This window comes from Dreissena polymorpha, chromosome 10, assembly GCF_020536995.1.
Source record: "Dreissena polymorpha isolate Duluth1 chromosome 10, UMN_Dpol_1.0, whole genome shotgun sequence".
Classification (NCBI taxonomy): Eukaryota; Metazoa; Mollusca; class Bivalvia; order Myida; family Dreissenidae; genus Dreissena; species Dreissena polymorpha.
In genome coordinates, this window is record NC_068364.1 from 89,703,267 (window position 1) to 89,708,071 (window position 4,805).

At 31.2% G+C, this 4,805-nt stretch overlaps 1 long non-coding RNA gene across 1 annotated transcript; it reads right to left on the reverse strand.

Moving 5' to 3' along the window:
• Window positions 1-2,259: 2,259 nt before the first annotated feature.
• Window positions 2,260-4,422, reverse strand: LOC127848226 (uncharacterized). Its single transcript, XR_008034425.1, has 3 exons — window positions 4,317-4,422; window positions 3,232-3,300; window positions 2,260-2,397 (listed from the first exon to the last, which is right to left on the reverse strand). It is a non-coding gene; the product is annotated as an uncharacterized LOC127848226 (long non-coding RNA).
• Between the last annotated feature and the right edge of the window lie 383 nt (window positions 4,423-4,805).

Here is a 4,805-nt window from a genome sequence, read left to right on the forward strand (position 1 = left end):
GTGATTCCGTTAGTGCGTGCCCTATACTTAATGATATTTCTAAATGTTAATAACGAATCACGCTTAGCTTATTGAATTAATAAATTAGTTTAGTTTTAAATAAACATGTATAAGTGTGCTTTGATTTGCTGATGCATTTCATTTGTTTAATTGAAGATACTGGTGTGCATTGGTTGAATAAAGTGAAGTATGCATCATATTTATGCTCAGCAAAGATTAAAACTCAATAGAATTTTCCAAATAAGCAAATCACCGAATTACACTTAACGCAAAGTGAATATGATTGTGAGTGAAATATAATTCTTCTGCAACAATTTTAAATTTGATATTGCATATTTGTTTTCTGATATAAAGAAGGAGATTGTATTGATATAAATATCTTAAGGGATACGAGTGCTTTAATACATATTGTACCTGGTATCTGAGAAGCAGGCGCTCGTGATTTTTCATCTTCAAGCACAAGCCTCAACACGTCATTCCATTTAATTTGCGTTGGATCGCTGTCGCTCTCACTTTTGACGAAGTTAGGAAACTTTGAAATCAGATTTGGGTATAGTTGTTTGACTGTAACAATAAACCTTTATATGTATCCTTATTTCATAAAATCATCGGCACAATATGTTGTACGGATATACGTACAACGTCAACATCAATCAAGTTATAATTAGTTGGCAAGGATGTATAAGACACAGGTTCAAAGTGAAATCTTCATGTGGAAAATACTGCAGTACAGTAAGTCAATATTTTCAATAATCTAATCAAGGCAATATAATTCCCTTAGAAAATTTCTGACGATTTTGATGACTCACGTTCGAACTCGTTTTATATTTACGTTTGTTGTAAACCGTGTTTAACAAATATTAATATTATACGGGACTGATGAAAATGCACTGTATATTGCTAAATGTTGACGTAGTTTACTGAAAACTTCTAGTGTATTGTTTTGTTTTTGCGAAGTTGGTAATTTCCTACTTTCTACATTCAAGTATTTAACCCCTTCATGATGGTTTATTTCACAGTAAAAATATGCAATCGTATAGTGATTGCAATGTATGCTTTAATTATACATGTATATATATTTCCTTTGGGGTATAACGATAAAAGCTCACAAATAAGGTGGAAGTATTACGTTGTGAATTTGTTTATTTAACAGGGAAACATTAGGTCTGTACACCACCGAAAAAAAACGCTACTACCTTACTTTGACTGTATTAATGTATAATGCAAATAATTTCAATTTGAATGTCCCCATTTTAGAGGTTAGCAGAAATTGAAAAAAATACAATAAACAAGCATCTGAACTTGTTTGACTGGCCATTTTGGTGCGTTTTACCGACAACCGAAATATGAACTTTGCAAACAATTTAATAAACTAATTAACTTGCATCACACGTAACTTAATACTATAACTACTTAAATAATCAAACTTATTTACTAACAATTGGCATTGTTCTACAAGGTATCTATTGCATGTGTTCTCTACAGTAGCGTGTATAACAAAACCATATCCGTTCTATATGTATGGATCAACAATTTAATGAAGTTATATGAATTGATTGCTTGCGGATCTTGGTAACAAATCTGAGTTCATTGGAGTTCATTTGAGTCTGAGTCTGATGCATCTTTGATTAAGACGAATCCGATAAAATAGCATTTGCGGTAGTGCTAATATTTCGAAACAAATATTTCCAAGCAAACTAAAAGCATGCAGTATACGGTGTCAATATTTTTTCCATGAGTTAAGTATACGATGCCATCAAGATAATTTAAGGGTTTAATGAAATTATTATTACACGTATATTGTTTATTTAAAGTATTATATTCATGTATGCTTTCGGATTTTCCTATTATCATAGTATCAATTCAATTTGGAAGACACACAATGATTGAAAAATAATAATACCAATTGCTTCCACGGATTCAACGAAGTCTGTTTCGTACATGTTGACCGCTATTTTAAGGTTTTCGAAACCGTCTTTACTTTTGAGGTGATTTTGTAATGGCCAAAAGAGTTTTGCCATTCTTCCATCTATGCACTTTTCGCAAAGTTTGATCCAGTTGGGTATCGATGTGCATCGAAAACAAATCTCCACGCTGCCATCCTGTACACTGTCAACTTTAATTCCCTCTATAATAAATGTAATGAGTGTTAGAGTAATATAATTGTAATATTTATATGAATGTATTCAACATGTATATATCATTAAAATGATTCTTTTCGTCACATAGCATTTGACGTACCTTTTTCTAGTTCGCCTTCAGTAACAGACAGACAATGTCCTATTTCATTAGAAGCGTTTAGTCCTGGATTGGTTTTGAAGCTTTTCCAAAGTTGTACAATCTCGTGTAACAACTCTGCTTTGTTTGGTATTCCATTTATATCTAATACGATTTTCCCTGAAACACATCATTTCGTTATAAGACGAGATTAGATCCTTAAATTTCATGTACGAAAAATATAATTCATGGGTATTGTTGCAAACGCAAATACATTGCACATGAAAGACACTTCTTTTTATTTATATATAACTGTATAATAAACTAAAGCGTATAACCCATATGCTCGTGGTAATTACATTCAATTGATGATGACAACTTTGTACCGGTAAATAAAATGTTTTTGTTTAAGATAAAAAAATCACGTTCTCTAGCTTTTTTATTTTCATATTAAACACATTTCCAATTTTGTCAGTAAATTGACTTCCGATTTCATGTGTTAAAATAACGTCAAAAGCGTCTATAGCATGGTGTTTTATTAAACTATAATAAAATGTCCTATATGAAATAATGCTAAACCCGAGCTTTCCAAAACGTAACTTTAAGTAATGCAAGAATGTATTTATTTATTGTAGCAACATTGGGAGACATCGAGTATTGACTTTTAAATAAGAACAGTAAGAACGAATATGTTTTATATGTCACAACATTGGATATTTGAATTGCTTTGCTGCAAGTATTAGCGTATTTTACGTACGTCAGAATGATGCCCGTAACTCTTACTATCAGAACATCTCAAACAGTCTATACAGTGTGAGAAGTTAATGAACATTAAATATTTGTAAAGGAAATCCCTTAAATTTGCACGTTCGTTTTCTAGATGAATCTGCTTAAATAAATTCATCACACATATAATTTCTATAACTGATTTTTATTTCATTAATTTCAGTCATACGTATTGGCCATCTAAGGTGTATTGCATCTAAGTAAACTTTTTAAACCGATATTATGTACCTTGAATATTCGCCGTGTCTTGGATAAGTTGGTACATCTTTTCTACCGTCAGAAGAATTGTGTTTATTTCTGAAAGAAAACAAGAGGAGTAAATACATTTTTTTTAACAAAATCTTAATGAACTGTATTGTTTACTACAATATTTTGTTGAAACTAAGCAATTTATCAAAAGATTTTCCGATTGTTGAGTGCATTTGTAGGGTGTATTCACCACACCTAGCTACATTTAAACTATTCCACTATTGATTGATAGTTCAATTTCCTAACTTTATAATACTCAGTTGATGAATGATAAGTGATTTATGGATATCACTCTAAACGTGCTGAAATGACGATTACCAACGTGTGAACGATTTTTTTACATATCGAGTATATAAGCAATAAATTGTTTATAAAACATCATTTAACATCGAGGTAATCACGAGGTATACTACACACGCATGCGCACACTTCAATCAGTTGCTTGAATTAGAAAATCTTGCGGACATCTTTTTATCATGGAAACCGGTAAACTACTTAAATTTTAAATGGAATATTAATAGTTACAGGTGGAATCGACAAAATGAACTTGTTCTACTGTTAAAAATATTCATTGAAACTGATGATTGTGTACACATATTAAAAATCAGATTTAAATAAGTTATCGACATTGAGGCTTAATAGTTATATAAACTTAAAACGTATGCTCTTTCAAATCGACCAACATCAACACCTTACCCTTGTCGATACAAACACTAAATATTTTAAATAGGGAAAAGATAATTTTATTAAAAAAACATGTGCTTGTTATGTTAAAACATTAAACGTCGCAACTCTCGTCGAAATGACGAACATTGTAGAGCATTACAATGAATGGTTAAGTTAAATTTGTATCCTTAAGGTATTTACCTCCAATAACATACCAAATCTAGTATAAACAATTGTCAACCAATATCCATGTTGTAGTGAACACAGAAACTATTACTAAATCTAGAAAAAACAACATAATTGTACTAAAAGTACCCTATAGACGGGCATACAGAAAAAGAAGACAAAGGAATCATCCATTATGTTTTGAAAATATAAAAACTACAAGCTTATTTTACCAGGTTGAATTTCACTAATCATTCGGTAGTTCTTGGTCACAATTCGTTCAATACCCATCGAAATTGTTTCGATACCACGGATTATTTCTGTTTGCGTCACAAGTTCCTGAAAGGATTGGAACATCTTTACCTGATTCAAGTAAATAATATAAAATGTGGCATGGTACCAAATATTCCATACACGTCAAGTGGTTCAACATCGGCGTAATGTTTGACATGAGCGACAACGAAAGAGTGAGTTTTCCTTAACATGTGGTTCGTAAATTTCACATCATTAAATATAATAAAATAATGATTTTTTATTGGCTAATGTGCAGATAAATGTCAGTTACGGCAAAATCGTGAGTGGTATGAGAATTTCATGAGGGACAAACTATCTCGTTAAATTAAAAACCGGAAGACCAAAAAGCTATGAAAGTTTTTCCGCATGTGTTTCAATACCGAAATGTTGAACGAATGTTTGAAAGAGCTTATATTACACAGTTTTAT